This window comes from Lepisosteus platostomus, chromosome 5 (genome assembly GCF_059453375.1).
Source record: "Lepisosteus platostomus isolate fLepPlt1 chromosome 5, fLepPlt1.hap1, whole genome shotgun sequence".
Taxonomy (NCBI): Eukaryota; Metazoa; Chordata; class Actinopteri; order Semionotiformes; family Lepisosteidae; genus Lepisosteus; species Lepisosteus platostomus.
In genome coordinates, this window is record NC_142615.1 from 15,909,021 (window position 1) to 15,936,832 (window position 27,812).

Here is a 27,812-nt window from a genome sequence, read left to right on the forward strand (position 1 = left end):
TCTTAATAAAGAGCCGTTCTTATATTATTTTAACTATTTTATTAACTACACAGATCACGCCCTTACACCATATATTCCTGCCTTCTACTCTCTCGTTCTGTTGTCTCGCAATGTCTACTCACTAAACTACATCCCTTCCTTTGTTATTTTTAAAGTCATAACTTTACCATACAATTGTAACAATTCTATATCAACAAGCAGTAAACGGTTATTAACTATTACAACAAAATGTATGTAAAACCTTCCATTTCTATTCAACACCTACAACTTTTTTTTCAACTATTTCTATGCGTACCAACTCAAATTTTAGTTCAATTTCTACTTAAGTCACTTCTAAATATCACCTCATTTCTAGCAGTCTAAGCAACATCTACTGTACATAGATAACACAAACAAAAAAGGGCAATTTAACATTTGGAGAGCTATGCAAGTCTTATATTTTTAAATGTCTCTATAACGAGCCGGTTTCCTGATAACCCTGCCACTTCTGGTTGTTACTTCACTTCTGGGCAAAGTTACTTGCTCTCCTATGGATGTACTCTCCACTGTCTGAGAACTTGGCACTTCCTGCACGTCAGAAAGTCCAGTATTCTCAGCATTTTCTGTTTCTGCAGATTCAAAATCAAGATCCAATGGAGGAGCGTGTCGAAGATGTTTTACATTTCTCATTATTTTTTAGCCATCTTCCACATTCACTAACTCAAAAGACTTACAAGAGCTGTTTCTCAATAACACATAGCGAGTGTCTTTGAACTTGGCATCCAATTTACCGTTGTCTAGGCCAGCCACAAACACTACATCACCGACCTTGAAGTTGTGATCCCTTTGATCGATGTGTCTCGTCTGCATATAATTTCATTTTGTGTGCGTACTCCTCATGATGTCTATGGAAATCTTTTGTCTTTTGAATGTCCCTTGGCTTTTCTTCTTTCTTTTCCACGTTTGGTAGTTTAGTCCGGATATCACGTCCAAAGATACGATTAGCTGGGGTTTCTCCAGATGCCCTGTGTGGTGTTGATGAATAAGCCAGCGGAATCTTAGGGAGTTCCTCTCTCCATTTTTTTCCTTCTGTCGCAGCTGCTCTCAAGGCCTTTTTCAGGTATCTGTGAAATCTTTAAATTTTGCCATTACTGCTCGGATAGTAAGGTGATGCACGGATGTGTTTAATTCCACAGTTAGTCAGAAATTATTCAAACAACTGAATTGCCTGCCATTATCTGGTACTACCTCTAGTGGATAACCAAATCATGCAAAGATGTTCATCAGCTCTCTAATAACTGTGGCTGAAGATATGTCTGATACAACAACCACCTCAGGGTAAGAGGTATAATAGTCTATGAGAGTCAATATGTATTCATTCTGAATGGGACCTACCAGATCAATGCCCAATTTTGTCCAAGGCCTTGGTGGTAATTCAAGTGGTTGGAGAAGTTGATCCTCCTACAATGGCTGATTCAACACACAAGTGGAACAATTCCTGACTAGTCTTTCAACATCACTGTCCATGTTGGGCCAGTAAAATTTGCTTCTCAGGTACTGTTTTGTACGAACCACACCCTGATGTGTCTCATGTGCTAATTTCAATGCTTGTCTGATTTTTGTTTTCTGTAACACAATCCTCTGTCCTCTTAAAAGCAGTCCATCATATATAGATAACTCCAACCTACACCTGTGGTATGGCTGCAGTTCGTCTGGAATTGGATTAGGCCATTGTCCTTTTTCCAATATGGACATCAACAATTTCAATGTGTCATCTTCGTTTGTGGCTTGCTTAAGTTCCTCAAATGTCAGTGCATGCAGTTCATAAGTGCTGATTGAAAGCACTCTATCAACATAGGTGTCTACATAACCAGTGTCTTCTGTGTCTGGTAAAGGAAGACGTGTTAATGAGTCTGCGACACTGGTTTTCCCTACTATGTGTTCAATTTTGTAATCATATGGCCGTAATCTCAATCCACGTCTTTGTATCCTGGGTGGTAACAATGTTGCCTTTTTGGGATTGAACATGTAAATGAGGGGTTTATGATTTGTTTGAAGTGTAAACTTGCCTCCCCATAAATATGTCCTAAAATGTTCCACTGTCCAAACACAACCCAAGGCTTCATGCTCTATTTGCGAGTAATGCCTTTCTGTTGGGGTAAGTGAGCGACTTGCATATGCCACTGGCTTCTTCTGGTCTTTGTAGCAATACTGCTCCAAGTCCTACAGGACTCGCGTCACTGATCACTACTGTTGGCGCATCTAGTTTGAAGTATGCCAGACACTGTTCAGTTACAAGTGCTCTTTTCAACTCGGCAAAGGCTTTCTCAGTTTCCGTTGTCCATTCCCACTTCTGTCCTTTCCTCGTTAGTTTTCTAAGGGGTTCTGATATATCCTCATAATTAGGAATGAATTTCATCAAAAATCCACAAGTGCCTAAGAACGAGCGCAAAAGTGCAACATTCTCAGGTCTCGGTGCACTGCAAAGAGCTGTCACCTTTTTTGGGTCTGGTTTTATTTTTTCTGCAGTGACCAAATGTCCCAGTATCTCGATCTCTTTCAGGCCAAATATACACTTATCTTTATTTAAAGTTAAGCCTCTGTCTTGGAATCTTTGGAATACTTGCCTGAGCCTCTGTTCTAGTTGTTCTTCATTTTCCGCATGTACTACAACATCATCCATATACCATACAACACCTGGTATTGCACACAACATTGAGTCCATAGCCTTCTGACTAGCCTCTGGGGCACTAGACAAGCCAAAAGGAACTTTTCTGAAAAGGTAACAACCCCTGTGTGTGATGAAGGTAGTCAGGTGTCTTGATTCTGGGGCCAACTCAACTTGCCAGAACCCTTTTCAAGCATCTAACATTGCAAAAACTTTGGCTCCTTGCACTGCTTGCAATATGCTGTCAGCCGTTGGCACTGGATATCTCTCTCTGATAACTGCTTTATTCACTTCTCGCAGATCCACACACAGTCTCACTTCCTTGGTGTCTTTTTTAGGCATTATCAGAATATTTGAGATCCATTCTGCATCTTCATTCACGTCTTCAATAATTCCATCATCCAACATTTTATCTAACTCCTGATTAACAGCTTCTATCATTGGATAGGGTACTCGTCTCAGACTTTGAGCTACTGGCGAAACTTTCTCATCTACTGTAACCTTGTGACTGTAACCCTTGATCTGTCCTAAACCTTTAAAGAGTGACTCATATTCCTGTGCTAAGCGCTTAAACCTCTCTGAAGACTGGTCAACTGCATTGACAGTGTCTCCTACATTCAGAATCTTCAGATCAAAACAAGCTTTTCTTCCCAACAATGCTTCTACATTTCCTTCAATTCCATAGGCTTTGTCCTTTATTACATTTTTCTGCCATTTCAGCTGTGCCTCAAAGTAGCCAACACACTTAAGTGGACTAATTTGTGCATAGGCATAAAATTTCTTCTTAGTCTGCTGAAGTTCTGTTCTGTGTGCAAACACTTTCTTGAAAAGTTCTACTCCAATGAAGTTTCTTTGACTTCCTGTATCTATCACCATTTTTATCTCTTGGCCATTTATTCGAACAGTTTCTTTACCTTCAGGGTCAATGGAATTAACAAATTCATCTGAGTCTGAAGAAGGTTCTTGAATTGTTCGTAGTTTTGTCCCTTTCTTATTTGTATTAAGTTTCTTTTCATGATGGGAACCGTCTTTCTTTCTACACACTAGTGCATAATGTCCTGTTTTCTTACAGTGTAGACATTTTGCTGTTCGCGCTCCGCATTCATCTCTTTGTGCGTTGTTAGTCCGCACCTGTAACATGTAATGTCAGCCCTCCCCTGTTCTATATCTCTTGCATGACTGCGTCCTGCTGCTCGGCTTTTGTTTGTAAATTTTGAGCGAGCGCCCCGTTCAGTGTCACTTTGTCACTGTGGTCAGAAAGCATTCTTGATTCTGCTTGAGCTGCTTCATGAATTCTAGCGACTGTAAGAGCTCTTTCTAAAGTCAGCCCTTCCTCCTGCAACAATTTATCAAGCAGTCTCTTATGTGGACATTTTTCCACAAGTTGATCTCTTAACATGTCAGTTTCCAATACTCCAAAGTCACAAGTTTAGCCAGTTCTCTTAGTGCATTCACAAAAGCATCAACAGATTCATCCTGAGACTAAGTTCTCTGCCTAAATTTATGCCGTTCCAAAACCACTTTTCTCCGCGGTGTAAAGTAAGCGTCTAAGGCAGCTAAAGTCTGTTCATGTGTACCTTTTTCTCCAGGGAGGTTGACGACAATCCGCTGCACGGGAGCCCTGATACAGTGCAGTAATGTAGCACGTCTCACGGCATTTTGAGCGTCTATAGATCCACTGGCTATTTAAAAAAATCTGTACGACTCCATCCATATCTTGTATTCCGTATACAAATCCGGAGCTCCGAGATTCAGTGGAAGCGGTGGAGAAAGCTGGGCATAAGCAAAGCTTCTCGGCGCAGCGGCCATATCTTCCATGGCCCAAGTTAAACGAACAGTCCGAAAAATCAAATGTTCTTTTCTACCAGCAAGAGAACTAAAGTCAGCAGGATTCTGCTCGCATTGAGTTCGTCAAGCACTCATCTCTTGTCGCTATAAATGTAAATAAAGAGCCGTTCTTATATCATTTTGACTATTTTATTAACTACACAAATCACGCCCTTATACCATATATTCCCGCCTTCTACTCTCTCTTTCTGTTGCCTTGCGATGTCTACTCACTATACTACAAGGATGCTGTTTTGCAGAGCCCCAAGAGAGAACCTGGAGTGCACACTTTGAGGGGGGCGGGGGGCTGTGTTCGCGCTTTGCCCCCGGTCTCTTGCATGAGTACTAAATCTCAACCTGCAACCAGGCTCGTTTTTTGGAAATTGCTGAAAAGGCTCCAGTGTTTGTTTGGTGTGTGGCAGGCGCATGTCGCTAGCTTGCGTAGCGATCTGCCGGTCTGGTGTTATGCAAATGATGCCGAATTGCATGCTGCGAATGCAAAATGGTGACTGCAGATGTGTAGGAAACGGCGCGCTCGTTTTCTCGTTTTGCTCACACTTTTGAGTGTTAGTGTGGCGGAAGAGTGGGCACATCAGGAGGCGGGCCGCTTGCAGGGGCTTGTACAACTCATACTTACCTGGCAGGGGAGATACCTTGATCAAGAAGGAGGAGAACAGCGAGGAGAACAGTGACCCCTCCCCCACTCCTGCTCCTCAGAACGAGAAATCCACTGCGACCCCACAACGCAGACTGCACCAGACAAGCACGAGGGTTTGAAAACCCCCGAGAACAGTGAGGGCCAGTGTGGGGTCCCCCAGTGGAACTGGCCCGGCGATGATACCCAGGATTCAGCGGAGCTGCTTTTCTCAGAACCTGCAAGTGCTACAGATGCCCTCCTCTCCTCCATCCAGTCCATCACGGAGGATCTGCAGCAGCTGGTGGGTGAGGGGGAAGAGGAGACTGGTGCATCGGCTGCACCCTATTACCCTCAGTTCTCCCAGGAGCTGGACTTGAGGAAAAGGAAAAATGACTCTGTTTTCTCCCCGAGCGAGGAGGAAGGAGAGCATGGCGATGGGGACAGCTGGAGCCCATCCACCCCTCCCTCTAGCCCCTTCCTTGAGATGGACTCAGTGAAAGCTTTTACTGCTGCCACCCTGATGAAGGCTCATTCAGAGGATGGCTGGCAGGAAATTGGTAAGAAGAAAAAGAAAAAGAAGAAGGTAACAGGTGAGACAGAAGAGAAATGTGTTTTGTAAAGACTGGTTCCACTTTCTTATGTAATATGGCTCTAAACATAATTTCTCTTAACACCAGAGGTATCAATGACAGAGTTAAATGCCAGTCTGTCTTTGATTACCTCCAGCAGAGAGAGGGAGATGTGTTGATGTTGCAGGAGTGTGCTTTAGCCTATCAAGAGAGGTATAAAAGCTTTGAAGATAGGTGGGATAAAGGGCCTTCTGTTTGGTCAGGGGACAATAACAACAGAGCCTCTGGCGTGGCCATTCCTTTCAAAGGATGGGCATTCAAATTGAAAAGTATTCAGAGGGTTATGGGGGACCGTTAACCTGCGTCTAATCAATGTGTATTGTCCTACTGACGTGGGAGGAAGGGTGGAGCTACTCAAAGCACTCTCACCCCTATTGTTATGTAGCACAGATGTGATAGTGGGAGGGGATTTTAATTTTATCTTAGAGCACACAGACAGGCAGTCTAGCTCTCCAATAAAATTGGATTCCAGCTCACTGGCCCTGCAAAACTTAGTTCAAGACTTTAAACTCTCAGACACATATAGATGTATATATCCCACAACAGCAGGATATACATGGTCAGGGAGGAATAGCAGCTCCAGAATTGACTACTGCTTTGTCTCAGAGAGAGAGTGAAAGTTTTTGGGGTCACTCTTCAGCCTGTCTTCTTCTCAGATCATCAGGCTTTAGGGTGTAGAGTGGAACTCCAGGGTGGGACTGTGTTTGGCCCAGGCCTCTGGAAACTCAACACAAAGCTGCTAGAGAACGAGGGGGTACTATCCCGCTACAAGGAGAAACTATCAAAGTGGCTATCCTTGTAGTGTCTGTACAGGTCAGTAGGAGAGTGGTGGGAGGAGGTGAAGGTGAGGACAAAGGCCTTTTTCATTCCTGAGGGAAGGAAGGCTGCTGCCAGACGGAGAGGAGTGCTAGCCAGGAAACAGAGGCAGTTGCAGCGTCTCTACACTTCGATGTGCTTGAGGATATCACCCTTTTAAAAAAGGACGTCCGGAGCATAGCGGAAGAAAGTAGTCGAGGAGTGCTGTTAAGAAGCTGAGTGCAGTTCTTGGAAGAAAATGAGAAGTGTACTCGCTTCTTTTTCAGGAAAGTGGTAGGCTCCAAGTCTGTCATGGAAAGTGTAGTTGATGAGGAGGGACGAGAGACAACAGAGCCGAGTGCTATCCTCTCCTGCACCGAGGCCTTCTACTCAAGACTGTACAGCTCTACAGAGGTAAAGGATGAAGAAATTCATTTTTGTACCTCAAAGCTAGAAAATGTTTTGAGTGAAGAAGGTAGGGAAGTACTTGAGAGGAATTTGACAGTAGAAGAGCTGAGACAGGCTATGGAGAGCTTACGGAAGGGGAAAACTCCGGGTGCTGACAGGCTCCCTAAAGGGGCGTCTGCTTTTACTACTTGCACGAATGAAGGCAAAAAAAAGCCAATCGATGTGAACGAACGGCGCTTTACAGAGGAGTACTGCCTGACTGGATCGTTGATGAACGACAGAGGCCACTCCGACCTCTTCTCAGTTTTCTTCAATGACTTACTAAGAATCTTCTTCACATTCGCCCATGCAGGGGAAGCCAGTTACACCAAAGCAAACGCAGGAAAATGCATTTCAAGCAGAGACCGGGAGGGACTTGTTTACACCGAGAGTGGGCGGAGAATGGAACAATGCGCCCAGCCCTGTTGCTGCAGCCGATTCTTGATGAGATCTTGGGCTCACTAAGAGGCCCCCGCTGGATGCTAATCTTTCTGTTGTTCTTGCAGGTCCTGCACTGCTTTTGAGCCGACAGAGCTCGTCCTGGTCTGTCGGCACAGCCCAATTGCAAATGATCGGCTCCACGTACAGAAGGAACGTGCGTTTGGTACAAGAGTACACAAAGGTACCGGAAATACATTGGGAGCAAATGACCGGTCGCTCAATACCTCTGTGAAGTACAGGAGCGTGCAAAAAGAGGCTGGGCTGTTTCCACCCGGTCTCGAACCGGGGACCTTTCGCGTGTTAGGCGAACGTGATAACCGCTACACTACGGAAACCTGCAGGGACTGCTGCTGGTGTCTCGCTTGCGTTTCGGGCTGAGAAAGGGACGCGTCACTTTAGGAAGGGGGCGCTGGAGAGAGGAACAAAGGGCGCGAAGAAACAAAATGCTGAAAACCAGGATTGAACCAGGGACCTTTAGATCTTCAGTCTAACACTCTCCCAACTGAGCTATTTCGGCAGTGTGCAGAGCCCACAGCCACCTGCTCCAGCCTTCCTGTGTTGCGGCATGAAAGCACCAAGAGTAGCGGGAGAGTGTTGCAGGAACGTCACTCAGAAGGAAAGCCACCCAGATGCGCCCTCTGAGCTCTGTCCAGCGCATCTTCCTCGCATGGACTCCTGCCTGCGACGGGCAGGAAACAATTAGCAAGAACAGAATGACACCCCATGCTGTCTTTTCTGTTCTCGGGGTAGGAGTGAATGTTGAGATGCCCTTAGAAATGAAGCAGAGCACTTCAACGGCACGGGTGTGTGTGTGTGCGCCCTGGTGATTCTGAGAGACAGATCGAACCTGGGCTAAAAGAGAGGGGGCTTAGCCCTCTTCCATTTGCTAGTTCAAAGTTGTACAACCCATTTGTATCTGCTAGGCGGTGCAGTCGTCATGCACAAAGAACGCTTTGAAAAGCGTCAAAGGCAAGTCATTCCGAGTTGGTCGTTTGTGTTTTCCGTTCAGACGCGAAATGCTGAAATGATCTCTCGGCTCCTCGGTTGTCATTTCTGCTCCGTAAAGGGATCACAGCACGCATCGGCTTCCAGCACGCTGGGTCGGGACACAATACCGGGGGTCGGCATGTGTGATGTCTTCCTCGTTAGTATAGTGGCAAGTATCCCCGCCTGTCACACGGGAGACCGGGGTTCGATTCCCCGACGGGGAGTAGCTTTTCTTTCACCTCCTTAGAGAAATGACTGCCTTTCACTTTTCTGTTTTCTTTCACAGCGTCGTGCACCTTTTCATTGCTCTCGCATTCAGAGCCTCCGCACGGCACACGACTCGACATCAGGAAGCACATTGAAGTGAAAGCAGGAAGCGCTGCGACATGCACTGTGCAGATCCCGCCACACTAAGAGGTGAGTGGGTCTGTTCGATCACAGCGCTAGGCGAATCCCCAATCCCCTTTTGTGCCTGGCGACAAAAGATGTCTGGTCTATTTCCGCCCGGTTTCGAACCGGGGACCTTTCGCGTGTGGGGCAAACATGATAACCACTACACTATGGAAACGGTGGTAAGACGTGCCCAGCGGCCCAGCGCTGAGCTTCGCCAATGTGATTCAGCTGCTTCCAGTGCCTTTATTGGAGTGCGCTGATGGACCGTGCTCTCTCTCCAGAGACCAGCACGCCTGTCATGGACGGAGCAGGAAAGGCGGCGCCACATTCTACAGCCCTCTCCACGCAATCGACGAAATCGGGCTACTGAAGTGGAGAAAATCGCCTCTCCAGAAAGTGCAAATATCATCTTGGAGACTATAAATCCTATTGCCGAAAGTCAGCCCTGTCTACCAGAGTAACCCTCCCACAGCGATGATCAGCTCGTCTCACACGCGAGAAGTTTCGGTTGGAAACAAGCGCCCCCTCTTCTCGCACGTTTTGCACGTTCGAGTAGTTTTAATGCGGCTCTTTCGTACACGGTGCTGATCTTTTGGAAAGGAGGAGGCAAAACCGAGTCGAACCGCCTGGGTGAAAACCAGGAACCCTAACCGCTAGACTATATGGCAGCGAACAACCATCCTGTTCCCGGCATCATGCAAGCAAACTACATAAATATGAGAAAACACGCAAGAGAGTTGTCACTCAGAGTGACGAAGGGTCGATGTATACTGGGGCTCAGTTGAAATGCAACGTCAGGACTTTTCCGAATTATGTCACACGAAGAGAGCACAGCCCTTTCCACGCTGCCGCGTGTGTCTCGGTAACTCGCTGTGATCGTATAGTGGTCAGTACTTTGCGTTGTGGCCGCAACAACCCCGGTTCGAATCCGGGTCACGGCAGAATAGGGGCGTCTGCGTTTACTACTCGCACGAATGAAGGCAAAAAAAGCCAATCGATGTGAACGAACGGCGCTTTACAGAGGAGTACTGCCTGACTGATCGTTCATGAACGACAGAGGCCACTCCGACCTCTTCTCGGTTTTCTTCAATGACTTACTAAGGATCTTCTTCACATTCGCCCATGCGGGGGAAGCCAGTTACACCAAAGCAAACGCAGGAAAGTGCATTTCAAGCAGAGACCAGGAGGGACTTGTTTACACCGAGAGTGGTCGGAGAATGGAACAATGCGCCCAGCCCTGTTGCTGGAGCCGATTCTTGATGAGCTCTTGGGCTCACTAAGAGGCCCCCGCTGGATGCTAATCTTTCTGTTGTTCTTGCAGGTCCTGCGCTGCTTTTGGGCCGACAGAGCTCGTCCTGGTCTGTCGGCACAGCCCAATTGCAAATGATCGGCTCCGCGTACAGAAGGAACGTGCGTTTGGTACAAGAGTGCACGAAGGCACCGGAAATACATTGGGAACAAATGACCGGTCGCTCAAGACCTCTGTGAAGTACAGGAGCGTGCAAAACGAGGCTGTTTCCGCCCGGTCTCGAACCGGGGACCTTTCGCGTGTTAGGCGAACGTGATAGCCACTACACTACGGAAACCTGCAGGGACCGCTGCTGGTGTCTCGCTTGCGTTTCGGGCTGAGAAAGGGACGCATCACTTTAGGCAGGGGGCGCTGGAGAGAGGAACAAAGGGCGCGATGAAACAAAATGCCGAAACCCGGGATCGAACCAGGGACCTTTAGATCTTCAGTCTAACGCTCTCCCAACTGAGCTATTTCGGCGGTGCGCAAAGCCCACAGCCACCTGCTCCAGCCTTCCTGTGTTGTGGCATGAGCGCACCAAGAGTAGCGGGAGAGTGTTGCAGGAACGTCACTCAGAAGGAAAGCCACCCAGCTGCGCCCTCTGAGCTCTGTCCAGCGCATCTTTCTCGCATGGACTCCTGCCTGCGACGGGCAGGAAACAATTAGCAAGAACAGAACGACACCCCATGGGTGTCTCATGACCGCACCTTAGGTTGTGACACGTGCAGGTGTCAGGGGTTGCCGGGCTACTTTGGAGCAGAGCTTGGGCGGAGGGGGGGCGGGAAAGCAGACAAAGAGGTGACACCTCAAGGTCTGCACGATCACAGCTCTCCGCCGCCCCAGGCTTCCGCTCGATAAGCTACTGGACACACCCGCCCCTCCTCACACAGACCGTGGAAAAGCCCCCGAGTGGGAGGGCTCTCTCTTCCTCCCAGGAGCTCTTGGTCACGACGCCCAGACAGGGCGCGGGGAGCCGCCGCCTGCAAACACGGCTCCAGGCAGGACTCCACTCCGCAGGAGCCGCAGAGCAGAGGAGATGAGGGCAGCTTAGCTCCTGTGCAGAGACCTGAGCTGTTGTTGCTGTGGATGCTGTCTTTTCTGCACTCGGGGTAGGAGTGAATGTTGAGTTGCCCTTAGAAATGAAGCAGAGCACTTCAACGGCACGTGTGTGTGTGTGTGCGCCCTGGTGATTCTGGGAGACAGATCGAACCTGGGCTAAAAGAGAGGGGGCTTAGCCCTCTTCCATTTGCTAGTTCAAAGTTGTACAACCCATTTGTATCTGCTAGGCGGCGCAGTCGTCGTGCACAAAGAACGCTTTGAAAAGCGTCAAAGGCAAGTCATTCCGAGTTGGTCGTTTGTGTTTTCCGTTCAGACGCGAAATGCTGAAATGATCTCTCGGCTCCTCGGTTGTCATTTCTGCTCCGTAAAGGGATCACAACACGCGTCGGCTTCCAGCATGCTGGGTCGGGACACGATGCCGGAGGTTGGAGAAAGCGATGTCTTCCTCGTTAGTATAGTGGCAAGTATCCCTGCCTGTCACGCGGGAGACCGGGGTTCGATTCCCCGACGGGGAGTAGCTTTTCTTTCACCTCCTTAGAGAAATGACTGCCTTTCACTTCTCTGTTTTCTTTCACAGCGTCGTGCACCTTTTCATTGCTCTCGCTTTCAGAGCCTCCGCACGGCACACGACTCGACATCAGGAAGCACATTGAAGTGAAAGCAGGAAGCGCTGCGACATGCACTGTGCAGATCCCGCCACACTTAGAGGTGAGTGGGTCTGTTCGATGCACAAAGAACGCTTTGAGAAGCGTCAAAGGCAAGTCATTCCGAGTTGGTCGTTTGTGTTTTCCGTTCAGACGCGAAATGCTGAAATGATCTCTCGGCTCCTCGGTTGTCATTTCTGCTCCGTAAAGGAATCACAGCACGCGTCGGCTTCCAGCACGGTGGGTCGGGACACGATGCCAGGGGTCGGAGAGAGCGATGTCTTCCTCGTTAGTATAGGACCTGTCACCTGTCCCCACCTGTCACGCGGGAGACTGGGGTACATCAGGACGTGCATTGAAGTGAAAGCAGGATGCGCTGTGACATGCACTGTGCAGATCCCGCCACACTAAGAGGTGAGTGGGTCTGTTCGATCACAGCGCTAGACGAATCCCCAATCCCCTTTTGTGCCTGGCAACAAAAGATGTCTGCGTCCACCCAGTTTTGAACCGGGGACCTTTCGCGTGTGAGGCGAACGTGATAACCACTACACTACGGAAACGGTGGCAAGATGTGCCCAGCGGCCCAGCGCTGAGCTTCGCCAATGCGATTCAGCTGCTTCCAGTGCCTTTATTGGAGTGCGCTGATGGACCGTGCTCTCTCTCCAGAGACCAGCACGTCTGTCATGGACAGAGCAGGAAAGGCGGTGCCACATTCTACAGCCCTCTCCACGCAATCGACGAAATCGGGCTACTGAAGTGGAGAAAATCGCCTCTCCAGAAAGTGCAAATATCATCTTGGAGACTATAAATCCTATTGCCGAAGGTCAGCCCTGTCTACCAGAGTAACCCTCCCACAGCGATGATCAGCTCGTCTCACACGCGAGAAGTTTCGGTTGGAAACAAGCGCCCCCTCTTCTCGCACGTTTTGCACGTTCGAGTAGTTTTAATGCGGCTCTTTCGTACACGGTGCTGATCTTTTGGAAAGCAGGAGGCAAAACCGAGTCGAACCGCCTGGGTGAAAACCAGGAACCCTAACCGCTAGACTATATGGCAGCGAACAACCATGCTGTTCCCGGCATCATGCAAGCAAACTACATAAATATGAGAAAACACGCAAGAGAGTTGTCACTCAGAGTGTCGAAGGGTCGATGTATACTGGGGCTCAGTTGAAATGCAACGTCAGGACTTTTCCGAATTATGTCACACGAAGAGAGCACAGCCCTTTCCACCCTGCCGCGTGTGTCTTGGTAACTCGGTGTGATCGTATAGTGGTCAGTACTTTGCATTGTGGCCGCAACAACCCCGGTTCGAATCCGGGTCACGGCAGATTAGGGGCGTCTGCTTTTACTACTCGCACGAATGAAGGCAAAAAAAAGCCAATCGATGTGAACGAACGGCGCTTTACAGAGGAGTACTGCCTGACTGATCGTTCATGAACGACAGAGGCCACTCCGACCTCTTCTCGGTTTTCTTCAATGACTTACTAAGGATCTTCTTCACATTCGCCCATGCGGGGAAACATCAGACACAGAAACGGTAACAACATCCTCCTTTCTGTTCACTCAGTCTCTGGTGCCGTGGGTCGGTGAAAGTGCGATACGCGGATCCAGCGATCTCATCCTGTCACTCAGATGGCACAGTCAGTAGTTGGTGGCACTTGATATGGTCCCTCCCAGCAGGATTGCAGGGTATCTGGCAGGGTATCTCTTGTTCACCTACACCCACTCGCCAGGTATCCGGTCGTGTCTCCCCTCTACTGGAGGTCCCCAAGCGTCCGGCACCTGTTCACGAGCCCTGTGCACTGCTTCAGTTAACAAACCTAAAATACTTTAATAGAGAGTTAGTTAATTCATCAGTGCGTTAGCCAAACTTGGCCTCCAGGAAGTTTCTTTGGCTGCCCGTGATGATCTCAAATGGGCTCAGTCTCACAGTTCTGTTTGCTCCAGCCCACAAACCGCACAGGACTGCAGGTAGAGCATCTACCCACGGTGTTCCTTCAGTTGATATTTCCTTAGTTGGTCTTTCAGACTGTGGGTGATGGGGGCAATGTGACTTCTAACTTACCCCTAGTGAGGCAATTACAGCCTGGCACACCTTCCCAGTGTAGTATGCCCCTAGATCAGTATCCAAGGGGAAGGGCAGTCCGTACCACGGGATCATCTTTGTCATACACTTGGGTATGTGCCAGCCCACATCCCATCATTATACAACCCCACATTTTTACACATTTGTTCTAACCACTATTAAACATCTATTAAAGCCCTCAACCTGAATTCTCCCCTTTCCCCAATAGAGGTTTCACAGGGGTCTCAGACTCCCGCTCTCCCAGTGCCGCTCGTCTGGCATCTGCATCTGCATGGTTGTTACCTTGAGTTACTGGAATTCTTTATTCATTGTGTTATTTACACCTTACTCAAGCTGCTTCTGTCGGCAGCTGTAAAACTACAAATCAGTTCAGAGACAAGCCCAGTATTCTTAACTGGAGTCCCTGCCGTTGTGAGAGAATCCTATTTCTCCATAGCCATCCAGAATAGTGGCCTACATGCAACAAATACATACATTATATACATATACAGTAACCCTTTGTCCACACTTACATATAAAGGAATGGTTGATCCATCTGAGGAAACCCCAGTCTCAGCACCTGTAAGAGAGCTTGTTTCAAATTATTACAGGCAGCTTTTGCTGCTGGAACCAAGGCAATCTTGTCCTTGTACTGCACTCCCCCCTTAAGCAGATCTGTTAAAAGTTGTGCTCACCCCGTAAAAACATTGCACCCTGGCCCTGTTAAAATTCCACAATGCTCGACACAAAAGGGCCTTATTATAACTGCTTAATATTAGACACTCTAAAGCTGAAGCAACTCAGACTTGTGGGTTTCCTCGTCAGGGGAAGCACTCAGAATACCATCAACATACTGAGTGATCACAGTCAGTTGAAGCCACGTGATACCCTGTTCTGGATAGTCATTCTTTGTAATGCATAATATTCCAACCCAATAGATCTGGGATAAAACCACCCATTAAAATCTGGTACTCGGCAAGTAAAACTTGCTGCCCCAATACTCCTGTGGCTTCCTGCCGTCTCCCCATATACATTACTCTATAGCACACTGTTGAACAGAGGAGTGAAACAAGCATGACAGTAGTGCTCCAGTATCCCCTAACAGAGAAACCAACACTCCATTAACAATACATTTTTATCCACTGGACTGGGACAGACTTAGGGAGGCTACAAGGGATTTACAGGATCTAATCGTTAGGTAAACAGATCTTCTCACAAGATGTTATTCTCCCCAGTCTCGATTCTAAACCTACAGCGTTTCAGCATGTCTGGTTTCGAGACATTCGAAAAAATCCAAATTGTTTCCACTATTGCAACTAATTGTATAAAAATACAAAAACTGTTTATCTAACTACTTTTACGTCCACCTGTACTGTACTTATACGTTTCAGACGCTCTTATATTTTCCAATCTCCTTACAGATGCAGCCATTCAAAGTGCGCGGTACAGACACGTACCGGAGGTAATTGGCTACGGCGTCGTGCATCGTGACGCGCGATGACGCAAAATACCGCGGTGCGTGATTGGTTGACCGACAGGGGCACTCGTGGTCCGTTGGTCTGTCGTAGAAAGACTTACTGTAAACGTCTTTACTGTGCCCGTTGTAGATATTGAATTTTACCACTGAAGGGAAATCTTAGTAGCTGAGCATAAAAAGAATAGGAGCATACTGTAACACGTGTGAAGGCCATAAACGATATTAATTTTGGAACATAAACATACAGTATATAGCTGGTCTTGGTACTTTAAAGAAAAAAATACACACCAGTATTCCATTTCTCCCTAAACATTGTAAACTTCGAAGTCTTTAACTAACGTGATACCAGAGTCAACAAGCATACTTTTAGAATTTGATTAAAAGGGAATATAATATGGAATCGAGTATCTCAAGAAATTAATAACGATATAATTAAATTCATGTTGCAAAAGAACTGCAACGGACATAAAAACTTCCTTGCTTTTAACAGAGCGTTCTATAATTTCTAACTACGAAAATGCCAGGTGAAAGGATTTATAAACATATTTTGTTAAAGCAAGTCAGTTTTTTCCGCAACACATAAAAGACATTTTTCCAAGAAAGTTTAGCCTTTGTCACTAATGAAACCACTAAATAAAGACATAAATATAGAAATCTTAAGATTTGTTTTATTTAATGTTGGTAGCAGGATGAACTGTCAGAGTGTATGTTTTGTTGCAGAGTTGCTGCAAGATGTTAACAGTGAAAAAGGTATTTAGAAATGAGTTATTTCAAGATGAAAAAGAAAACATACACGAAACATGGTTTCATTATGACCAGAATCGGTCTTGAGATATTTTTAACTTGATTTACAGTATTTGAAAGGTATGTCTTAACACCGATACTACAGTGCTTAAGTACTGCTCACGTATATGTTTCTAGGTTTATATTATGCATTTCATACGGTCAAATTACTTTTGAGCAACTAATAAGAAGCGCGAAACGGTATGTGTTTTAGTTTCGTTTTGTGCGGGGACTCTGCTTTTAACAATGTCCCCGTGGATTGATTAGAGATATCAAGTACATACAAGTCATTTTTTAAATGTTGTATTTCGTCTTGAAAAAATGTTACGTGTACATCATCTATCAACAATTACACAGGTTCTGTTTCCATATTGCGGATTTTGGTTACGTAATATTATTTTCTAGATTTCACGTTGTGAATATATGATTTGGGCAAACAGAGCCGCAAAGAAGTTAATTATTGGTTGTTGTTTTTTTTTTGCAGTTTTATCTAGAACAAGCGATGCTTAAACCTTTGTCTGATTCTTGTGAAACTATCCACACGACAGTTACAGTACCTAGGAGTTGACTTCAGTGATGTCACTGATGGGATGTTTCTAAAAATCCATCCTCTGTAAAACGTCTTCTCTAGTTGTCCTGCATATGTATTCGCTAATGAAGCTGTGTGTTCTGAGCCTGGATCTCTACATTTCTGTATGAACCAGCTTAGAGGGCTAAAGACAGCTTGTGTTTAAATTGAGTGTAAGGCAATTTATGCTTCTAAAGTCATGGTCAGCATTTATTTTTGTACTGTGCTGTAAACTTGTTCTGTGCCAAGTCACATTATTTTATAGCGTTTTTATAGCGTTATCAAATCCAGTGGCGCTGTGTGTTAGTTTCCTGACTCCCATGTCACATGGTCTGTGATTGAAACCTGTAAAACCGGTTTAATTCGTCACAGCCAGCACTCTTCAGGTGTGAGGGTCTTCTGCTCAGAATGAAACGCTAAAATGTTTGTGTATATTCTAATGGTAGTGGGGGCAGGGTGTGTGGGAACAGGTTTGGTTGAAATTGCATTGGAGATCTATGTTCTTCACACCTGAAACATTTTCTCTGAAAGCATTTTCTTCGCAGTTTAACCGATCTTGTTACAGTATGTTACAGTTTACTATTATTAACCATATAAATTTTAAGTGCTTAATGTAAAATCTTGTAAAAATATATTTTCATTGTTCCAATATACATTAAGTCTGACTATCATATAATAAGTTAAATACAAAACTAAAGAAAAAATAGGGTTAAATATAATTCAAAATATTTTGCTAACAATGTTAACTGTTTATGAATAATAAAATGTATTAACTAAGGAGTAGGATGGCACAGTTGTTAGTATGTTTTTTGTTTTGTTTTTTTTTCATAAATACAACAGTAGTACCTGATGTCTCAGTAGCTTTCAAAATTAAATTATGCATGCAAACCTGTGAACTAGAAAGATAACTAAGATATCCATCCATTATATTCCATAATATCCATAAAATATATCGTGCTGAAATATGTGTGACACAGTGGTGGCTTGACACGGTGAGGTGCCCTGGCAGCTGTATGATGCAGTGGTGGTTGGGTATGTAGAGGTGTTGTGCGAGGCATGCTTTTTGCACGCATGAAGTAAATCCCATGATCGCTTTTGAACTTGGACAAAGTACTTCCAAAGGAGCGCTATGCGCAAAGATTTAACAAGCTCAACCCCCGCCGACGGTTTGGTGTGAAGAAGCAGAACATTCAAGTTTCACAGACAGAAGCAGCACGCCAGCACAGCCAACATTAAAACGGAGGGCTAACTACGATTTGCATTGACACAAAAGTGATCTGGGCAGACGTCGTTCCCTGCATAACGCAAAAAGTGGCAAAGCGCTTTTGGGTTGAGAGGACGCAAGAAGGTTTTTGTTTTGTGCCTTGATGTCAAGCTGAGAAAGTATCTTTAAACACTTTGCTTAGTTTCTCGAGAGACTGCCAAAAAGCAGTTCCCTCCCTTTCGTCTGAAGCCAGCTGAAAGGGGGTCTCAACAGAAGCACCTGACAGCACTGGGATTTGAACCCACACCCCCGAAGAGACTGGAGCCTTAATCCAGCGCCTTAGACCGCTCAGCCACGCTACCCGCTATGCGCTGTCTCTTTGTCTCATTACTTGGCCGGAGGAAGCCGGGTGGGTTTTGCTCTTGTCGCCCGACTTAGTGGCGTTATGACCGTGGAACCGACTGCACCTGCTTTTTCTGAGATGCTTCCCCTCTCATGGCGAGATCTCGACTTCTTTAACACCTCTGGATAAAGATCTTCTGTGGAGCAGGTTTCAGACCTCTGCGTACAGCACCCTTGATGTCATTTTATTTTTACAGCAGCCGCATCCGGAAAGTTGTGTCTTTTACGTTTTATTTGAACAACAAAACTACATACAATACAAACAAGAGCACATATAACGTATCAAGAAAATCGTCAGGGGCACATGCTATAATACAATTACACTTTATGAAAAACGATTACACAAGGTAAATAAAGATAAGGTCCGCACAGCTTGTTCTTACATTTCGAAAGAGTCCGTAAATACCCCTTGACGTCTATTTTGAACTGTTCAAACGTAGGACTCTTCCCAGACCATTTCACTTTATACCACATTCCTAAACGAGGATGCTTCTCCTGTTTTAGAACTATTTTGGGCGGTATGGCTTATACAGCACACCCACAGTATTCTAATGGTGGACTGCAGATCTGTGCTATAGTTCAGTCGAATTCAAAGGATCCAGCAATCGTACTGGATTTGACTGGGATTCTGAAATGTCTCTTGCAAAAGTATTCGGGTTTGCTTGAACCTTTGATACAAAAAGTGATCTGATCTGAAACTACCCAGCTTACAATCTCTGAGGTAGTTGTCACTAAACTTGGACGTGATGTGGCACACATGTGCCGTGTGCCTTTACTTTTGTAAAAAACTGGTATCGGGAAAAGTTTCTTAATATTTCTTTTGATTAGCATGCAAGAAAATGTGATCATTACCTATGGAATTTCCCGCCAGCGTGGAGCTTGAATTCACAACCTTGAGACTCAGTGTTCAAGAGTCACAGAAGAGGTCAGCCTGGTCTTCAGTTTGCCAATGATAAGCTCCGGCAGTGCTCCTCTGTAAAGCAGATTGTTCGGATCGGTTATGTGGGACGGCACTTCGATACTAAGATCGTTTGCAGCACACGCATGGTTTCCCCCTTCACGCAAAAAACATAGACGAAGGAAGCTCTATTGTCTTGGGCTGCTGACTCCCGGATTTAAAGCGCTCTGGGTGCCAGCTTAGTCTCTAACAAGCACACTATAAAGACAGGAATTACACTTTGCGCACGTCACGCATGGAATGGCGAGGCTACTTGATCCAATATTATCTAGTCTCACCTCATATGGTGCCGATTCCTGGTTTTCATTTAAGAATGAGCACTGCAAACACCGTAAACAGTGCAAAACGTGTGATGAAAGAAGTCTTTTCCCCCCTTTGTCTAAAGCAGAACACAGCGGAGTCATGCCGAGGGTTGTGAGATCAAGATTTCAGTGGAGCACTGTCGTCTACGTCTTTAGCTACATGAGTTGGACATCCTCTTGTACACGGAAAGCAGATTGAGATCCTCTGACATGAAAAGTGCCAGATAAAAGCCATTTCTCATCCTTTCTCTTAGTGGTGGAGCTAGCGCATGTAAATGAGGAAACTTGCAAGGCGAGCAGGCTCGGTGCACACCGAATGCAGATGTCTCAGAGCAGTTGAGACGTGTCCATGTGGCTGTCAAAGGACAGCACTTTGCCGGCGCCGTGGCTTAGTTGGCTAAAGCGCCTGTCTAGTAAACAGGAGATCCTGGGTCCGATTCCCAGCGGTGCCTTTCTTCCTGTCTTACTGTACAGAATTTATCCTTACGGGCAAATCCCATGCCTTTTAATTCAGGTGAATGCAAGTGTTCGTTTCCTTTCTGGAACAACTTGTTTTGAAAGAAATCTATACAGCTTGAGAAAGATGAAACACAAATCTTGCTTATCAGTGAAGAAGAGGTGCTCCCAGCAGGCCAGCTAATACCAGCAAGTTTTTTTTCACCCTGACCCAGAGAATGGAGAAAAGCGAGGCGCCTGTGGCTCTGCAGTGTAATCAGTTCGGGAGTGCGGCGGTTAGCTGAAAGAGTGGTAAATGGAGCTCGCCCCAGCCCGTCCTTATTCTTTTAAAGAGGATAAAAAATTAACTTCGCCGCCACTACTACCAGCTTTAAAAGACTGCCATGGGCACGGAAAAAAACACACCACAGATGACTTTTCTGGAACCGATGCAGAGATTCCTTTACGAACCAACTGATAAAGCTCAGCCAGTGAATACTGTTAACAGAATGTGAAAGCACGATCAACTTTGTAACTGCAACCACAGGAAAAACAGCAAGAAGCAGGCTCCATTCCCCATTTAAATCTGTCGTGCGAGGCATGCTTTTTGGCACGCATGAAGTAAATCCCACGATCGCTTTTGAACTTGGACAAAGTACTTCCAAAGGAGCGCTATGCGCAAAGATTTAACAAGCTCAACCCCCGCCGATGATTTGGTGTGAAGAAGCAGAACATTCAAGTTTCACAGACAGAAGCAGCACGCCAGCACAGCCAACATTAAAACGGAGGGCACACTACGATTTGCATTGACACAAAAGTGATCTAGGCAGACGTCGTTCCCTGCATAACGCAAAAAGTGGCAAAGCGCTTTTGGGTTGAGAGGACGCAAGAAGGTTTTTGTTTTGTGCCTTGATGTCAAGCTGAGAAAGTATCTTTAAACACTTTGCTTAGTTTCTCGAGAGACTGCCAAAAAGCAGTTCCCTCCCTTTCGTCTGAAGCCAGCTGAAAGGGGGTCTCAACAGAAGCACCTGGCAGTGGTGGGATTCGAACCCACGCCCCCGAAGAGACTGGAGCCTTAATCCAGCGCCTTAGACCGCTCGGCCACGCTACCCGCTGTGCGTTGTCTCTTTGTCTCATTACTTGCCCGGAGGAAGCCGGGTGGGTTTTGCTGTTGTCGCCCGACTTAGTGGCGTTATGACCGTGGAACCGACTGCACCTGCTTTTTCTGAGATGCTTCCCCTCTCATGGCGAGATCTCGACTTCTTTAACACCTCTGGATAAAGATCTTCTGTGGAGCAGGTTTCAGACCTCTGCGTACAGCACCCTTGATGTCATTTTATTTTTACAGCAGCCGCATCCGGAAAGTTGTGTCTTTTACGTTTTATTTGAACAACAAAACTACATACAATACAAACAAGAGCACATATAACGTATCAAGAAAATTGTCAGGGGCACATGCTATAATACAATTACACTTTATGAAAAACGATTACACAAGGTAAATAAAGATAAGGTCCGCACAGCTTGTTCTTACATTTCGAAAGAGTCCGTAAATACCCCTTGACGTCTATTTTGAACTGTTCAAACGTAGGACTCTTCCCAGACCATTTCACTTTATACCACATTCCTAAACGAGGTTGCTTCTCCTGTTTTAGAACTATTTTGGGCGGTATGTCTTATACAGCACACCCACAGTATTCTAATGGTGGACTGCAGATCTGTGCTATAGTTCAGTCGAATTCAAAGGATCCAGCAATCGTACTGGATTTGACTGGGATTCTGAAATGTCTCTTGCAAAAGTATTCGGGATTGCTTGAACCTTTGATACAAAAAGTGATCTGATCTGAAACTACCCAGCTTACAATCTCTGAGGTAGTTGTCACTAAACTCGGACGTGATGTGGCATACATGTGCCGTGTGCCTTTACTTTTGTAAAAAACTGGTATCGGGAAAAGTTTCTTAATATTTCTTTTGATTAGCATGCAAGAAAATGTGATCATTACCTATGGAATTTCCCGCCAGCGTGGACCTTGAATTCACAACCTTGAGACTCAGTGTTCAAGAGTCACAGAAGAGGTCAGCCTGGTCTTCAGTTTGCCAACGATAAGCTCCGGCAGTGCTCCTCTGTAAAGCAGATTGTTCGGATCGGTTATGTGGGACGGCACTTCGATACTAAGATCGTTTGCAGCACACGCATGGTTTCCCCCTTCACGCAAAAAACATAGACGAAGGAAGCTCTATTGTCTTGGGCTGCTGACTCCCGGATTTAAAGCGCTCTGGGTGCCAGCTAAGTCTCTAACAAGCACACTATAAAGACAGGAATTACACTTTGCGCACGTCACGCATGGAATGGCGAGGCTACTTGATCCAATATTATCTAGTCTCACCTCATATGGTGCCGATTCCTGGTTTTCATTTAAGAAAGAGCACTGCAAACACCGTAAACAGTGCAAAACGTGTGATGAAAGAAGTCTTTTCCCCCCTTTGTCTAAAGCAGAACACAGCAGAGTCATGCCGAGGGTTGTGAGATCAAGATTTCAGTGGAGCACTGTCGTCTACGTCTTTAGCTACATGAGTTGGACATCCTCTTGTACACGGAAAGCAGATTGAGATCCTCTGACATGAAAAGTGCCAGATAAAAGCCATTTCTCATCCTTTCTCTTAGTGGTGGAGCTATCGCATGTAAATGAGGAAACTTGCAAGGCGAGCAGGCTCGGTGCACACCGAATGCAGATGTCTCAGAGCAGTTGAGACGTGTCCATGTGGCTGTCAAAGGACAGCACTTTGCCGGTGCCGTGGCTTAGTTGGCTAAAGCGCTTGTCTAGTAAACAGGAGATCCTGGGTCCGATTCCCAGCGGTGCCTTTCTTCCTGTCTTACTGTACAGAATTTATCCTTACGGGCAAATCCCATGCCTTTTAATTCAGGTGAATGCAAGTGTTCGTTTCCTTTCTGGAACAACTTGTTTTGAAAGAAATCTATACAGCTTGAGAAAGATGAAACACAAATCTTGCTTATCAGTGAAGAAGAGGTGCTCCCAGCAGGCCAGCTAATACCAGCAAGTTTTTTTTCACCCTGACCCAGAGAATGGAGAAAAGCGAGGCGCCTGTGGCTCTGCAGTGTAATCAGTTCGGGAGTTCGGCGGTTAGCTGAAAGAGTGGTAAATGGAGCTCGCCCCAGCCCGTCCTTATTCTTTTAAAGAGGATAAAAAATTAACTTCGCCGCCACTACTACCAGCTTTAAAAGACTGCCATGGGCACGGAAAAAAACACACCACAGATGACTTTTCTGGAAACGAAGCAGAGATTCCTTTACGAACCAACTGATAAAGCTCAGCCAGTGAATACTGTTAACAGAATGTGAAAGCACGATCAACTTTGTAACTGCAACCACAGGAAAAACAGCAAGAAGCAGGCTCCATTCCCCATTTAAATCTGTCGTGCGAGGCATGCTTTTTGGCACGCATGAAGTAAATCCCACTATCGCTTTTGAACTTGGACAAAGTACTTCCAAAGGAGCGCTGTGCGCAAAGATTTAACAAGCTCAACCCCCGCCGATGATTTGGTGTGAAGAAGCAGAACATTCAAGTTTCACAGACAGAAGCAGCACGCCAGCACAGCCAACATTAAAACGGAGGGCACACTACGATTTGCATTGACTCAAAAGTGATCTGGTCAGACGTCGTTCCCTGCATAACGCAAAAAGTGGCAAAGCGCTTTTGGGTTGAGAGGACGCAAGAAGGTTTTTGTTTTTTGCCTTGATGTCAAGCTGAGAAAGTATCTTTAAACACTTTGCTTAGTTTCTCGAGAGACTGCCAAAAAGCAGTTCCCTCCCTTTCGTCTGAAGCCAGCTGAAAGGGGGTCTCGACAGAAGCACCTGGCAGCAGTGGGATTTGAACCCACGCCCCCAAAGAGACTGGAGCCTTAATCCAGCGCCTTAGACCGCTCGGCCACGCTACCCGCTGTGTGTTGTTTCTTTGTCTCATTACTTGCCCGGAGGAAGCCGGGTGGGTTTTGCTCTTGTCGCCCGACTTAGTGGCGTTATGACCGTGGAACCGACTGCACCTGCTTTTTCTGAGATGCTTCCCCTCTCATGGCGAGATCTCGACTTCTTTAACACCTCTGGATAAAGATCTTCTGTGGAGCAGGTTTCAGACCTCTGTGTACAGCACCCTTGATGTCATTTTATTTTTACAGCAGCCGCAACCGGAAAGTTGTGTCTTTTACGTTTTATTTGAACAACAAAACTACATACAATACAAACAAGAGCACATATAACGTATCAAGAAAATCGTCAGGGGCACATGCTATAATACAATTACACTTTATGAAAAACGATTACACAAGGTAAATAAAGATAAGAACAGCTTGTTCTTACATTTCGAAAGAGTCCGTAAATACCACTTGACGTCTATTTTGAACTGTTCAAACGTAGGACTCTTCCCAGACCATTTCACTTTATACCACAATTCTAAACGAGGATGCTTCTCCTGTTTTAGAACTATTTTGGGCGGTATGGCTTATACAGCACACCCACAGTATTCTAATGGTGGACTGCAGATCTGTGCTATAGTTCAGTCGAATTCAAAGGATCCAGCAATCGTACTGGATTTGACTGGGATTCTGAAATGTCTCTTGCAAAAGTATTTGGGTTTGCTTGAACCTTTGATACAAAAAGTGATCTGATCTGAAACTACCCAGCTTACAATCTCTGAGGTAGTTGTCACTAAACTCGGACATGATGTGGCACACATGTGCCGTGTGCCTTTACTTTTGTAAAAAACTGGTATCGGGAAAAGTTTCTTAATATTTCTTTTGATTAGCATGCAAGAAAATGTGATCATTACCTATGGAATTTCCCGCCAGCGTGGAGCTTGAATTCACAACCTTGAGACTCAGTGCACTCATATGGTGCCGATTCCTGGTTTTCATTTAAGAAAGAGCACTGCAAACACCGTAAACAGTGCAAAACGTGTGATGAAAGAAGTCTTTTCCCCCCTTTGTCTAAAGCAGAACACAGCGGAGTCATGCCGAGGGTTGTGAGATCAAGATTTCAGTGGAGCACTGTCGTCTACGTCTTTAGCTACATGAGTTGGACATCCTCTTGTACACGGAAAGCAGATTGAGATCCTCTGACATGAAAAGTGCCAGATAAAAGCCATTTCTCATCCTTTCTCTTAGTGGTGGAGCTATCGCATGTAAATGAGGAAACTTGCAAGGCGAGCAGGCTCGGTGCACACCGAATGCAGATGTCTCAGAGCAGTTGAGACGTGTCCATGTGGCTGTCAAAGGACAGCACTTTGCCGGTGCCGTGGCTTAGTTGGCTAAAGCGCTTGTCTAGTAAACAGGAGATCCTGGGTCCGATTCCCAGCGGTGCCTTTCTTCCTGTCTTACTGTACAGAATTTATCCTTACGGGCAAATCCCATGCCTTTTAATTCAGGTGAATGCAAGTGTTCGTTTCCTTTCTGGAACAACTTGTTTTGAAAGAAATCTATACAGCTTGAGAAAGATGAAACACAAATCTTGCTTATCAGTGAAGAAGAGGTGCTCCCAGCAGGCCAGCTAATACCAGCAAGTTTTTTTTCACCCTGACCCAGAGAATGGAGAAAAGCGAGGCGCCTGTGGCTCTGCAGTGTAATCAGTTCGGGAGTTCGGCGGTTAGCTGAAAGAGTGGTAAATGGAGCTCGCCCCAGCCCGTCCTTATTCTTTTAAAGAGGATAAAAAATTAACTTCGCCGCCACTACTACCAGCTTTAAAAGACTGCCATGGGCACGGAAAAAAACACACCACAGATGACTTTTCTGGAAACGAAGCAGAGATTCCTTTACGAACCAACTGATAAAGCTCAGCCAGTGAATACTGTTAACAGAATGTGAAAGCACGATCAACTTTGTAACTGCAACCACAGGAAAAACAGCAAGAAGCAGGCTCCATTCCCCATTTAAATCTGTCGTGCGAGGCATGCTTTTTGGCACGCATGAAGTAAATCCCACTATCGCTTTTGAACTTGGACAAAGTACTTCCAAAGGAGCGCTGTGCGCAAAGATTTAACAAGCTCAACCCCCGCCGATGATTTGGTGTGAAGAAGCAGAACATTCAAGTTTCACAGACAGAAGCAGCACGCCAGCACAGCCAACATTAAAACGGAGGGCACACTACGATTTGCATTGACTCAAAAGTGATCTGGTCAGACGTCGTTCCCTGCATAACGCAAAAAGTGGCAAAGCGCTTTTGGGTTGAGAGGACGCAAGAAGGTTTTTGTTTTTTGCCTTGATGTCAAGCTGAGAAAGTATCTTTAAACACTTTGCTTAGTTTCTCGAGAGACTGCCAAAAAGCAGTTCCCTCCCTTTCGTCTGAAGCCAGCTGAAAGGGGGTCTCGACAGAAGCACCTGGCAGCAGTGGGATTTGAACCCACGCCCCCAAAGAGACTGGAGCCTTAATCCAGCGCCTTAGACCGCTCGGCCACGCTACCCGCTGTGTGTTGTTTCTTTGTCTCATTACTTGCCCGGAGGAAGCCGGGTGGGTTTTGCTCTTGTCGCCCGACTTAGTGGCGTTATGACCGTGGAACCGACTGCACCTGCTTTTTCTGAGATGCTTCCCCTCTCATGGCGAGATCTCGACTTCTTTAACACCTCTGGATAAAGATCTTCTGTGGAGCAGGTTTCAGACCTCTGTGTACAGCACCCTTGATGTCATTTTATTTTTACAGCAGCCGCAACCGGAAAGTTGTGTCTTTTACGTTTTATTTGAACAACAAAACTACATACAATACAAACAAGAGCACATATAACGTATCAAGAAAATCGTCAGGGGCACATGCTATAATACAATTACACTTTATGAAAAACGATTACACAAGGTAAATAAAGATAAGAACAGCTTGTTCTTACATTTCGAAAGAGTCCGTAAATACCACTTGACGTCTATTTTGAACTGTTCAAACGTAGGACTCTTCCCAGACCATTTCACTTTATACCACAATTCTAAACGAGGATGCTTCTCCTGTTTTAGAACTATTTTGGGCGGTATGGCTTATACAGCACACCCACAGTATTCTAATGGTGGACTGCAGATCTGTGCTATAGTTCAGTCGAATTCAAAGGATCCAGCAATCGTACTGGATTTGACTGGGATTCTGAAATGTCTCTTGCAAAAGTATTTGGGTTTGCTTGAACCTTTGATACAAAAAGTGATCTGATCTGAAACTACCCAGCTTACAATCTCTGAGGTAGTTGTCACTAAACTCGGACGTGATGTGGCACACATGTGCCGTGTGCCTTTACTTTTGTAAAAAACTGGTATCGGGAAAAGTTTCTTAATATTTCTTTTGATTAGCATGCAAGAAAATGTGATCATTACCTATGGAATTTCCCGCCAGCGTGGAGCTTGAATTCACAACCTTGAGACTCAGTGTTCAAGAGTCACAGAAGAGGTCAGCCTGGTCTTCAGTTTGCCAATGATAAGCTCCGGCAGTGCTCCTCTGTAAAGCAGATTGTTCGGATCGGTTATGTGGGACGGCACTTCGATACTAAGATCGTTTGCAGCACACGCATGGTTTCCCCCTTCACGCAAAAAACATAGACGAAGGAAGCTCTATTGTCTTGGGCTGCTGACTCCCGGATTTAAAGCGCTCTGGGTGCCAGCTTAGTCTCTAACAAGCACACTATAAAGACAGGAATAACACTTTGCGCACGTCACGCATGGAATGGCGAGGCTACTTGATCCAATATTATCTAGTCTCACCTCATATGGTGCCGATTCCTGGTTTTCATTTAAGAAAGAGCACTGCAAACACCGTAAACAGTGCAAAACGTGTGATGAAAGAAG

General features: G+C 45.8%; 8 non-coding genes across 8 annotated transcripts; 2 read left to right on the forward strand and 6 right to left on the reverse strand.

Annotated features, from left to right (window-relative positions):
- Positions 1–7,685: 7,685 nt before the first annotated feature.
- On the reverse strand, positions 7,686–7,758 carry trnav-aac (transfer RNA valine (anticodon AAC)). Its single transcript has one exon. It is a non-coding gene; the product is annotated as a tRNA-Val (tRNA).
- A 1,914-nt stretch (positions 7,759–9,672) lies between these two features.
- On the forward strand, positions 9,673–9,744 carry trnah-gug (transfer RNA histidin (anticodon GUG)). The gene has a single exon. It is a non-coding gene; the product is annotated as a tRNA-His (tRNA).
- Positions 9,745–10,316: 572 nt separating this feature from the next.
- Positions 10,317–10,389, reverse strand: trnav-aac (transfer RNA valine (anticodon AAC)). Its single transcript has one exon. It is a non-coding gene; the product is annotated as a tRNA-Val (tRNA).
- A 109-nt stretch (positions 10,390–10,498) lies between these two features.
- Positions 10,499–10,571, reverse strand: trnaf-gaa (transfer RNA phenylalanine (anticodon GAA)). Its single transcript has one exon. It is a non-coding gene; the product is annotated as a tRNA-Phe (tRNA).
- Positions 10,572–19,930: 9,359 nt separating this feature from the next.
- trnat-agu (transfer RNA threonine (anticodon AGU)) lies at positions 19,931–20,004 on the forward strand. The gene has a single exon. It is a non-coding gene; the product is annotated as a tRNA-Thr (tRNA).
- A 1,012-nt stretch (positions 20,005–21,016) lies between these two features.
- On the reverse strand, positions 21,017–21,098 carry trnal-aag (transfer RNA leucine (anticodon AAG)). The gene has a single exon. It is a non-coding gene; the product is annotated as a tRNA-Leu (tRNA).
- A 2,764-nt stretch (positions 21,099–23,862) lies between these two features.
- trnal-aag (transfer RNA leucine (anticodon AAG)) lies at positions 23,863–23,944 on the reverse strand. The gene has a single exon. It is a non-coding gene; the product is annotated as a tRNA-Leu (tRNA).
- Positions 23,945–26,375: 2,431 nt separating this feature from the next.
- Positions 26,376–26,457, reverse strand: trnal-aag (transfer RNA leucine (anticodon AAG)). The gene has a single exon. It is a non-coding gene; the product is annotated as a tRNA-Leu (tRNA).
- Between the last annotated feature and the right edge of the window lie 1,355 nt (positions 26,458–27,812).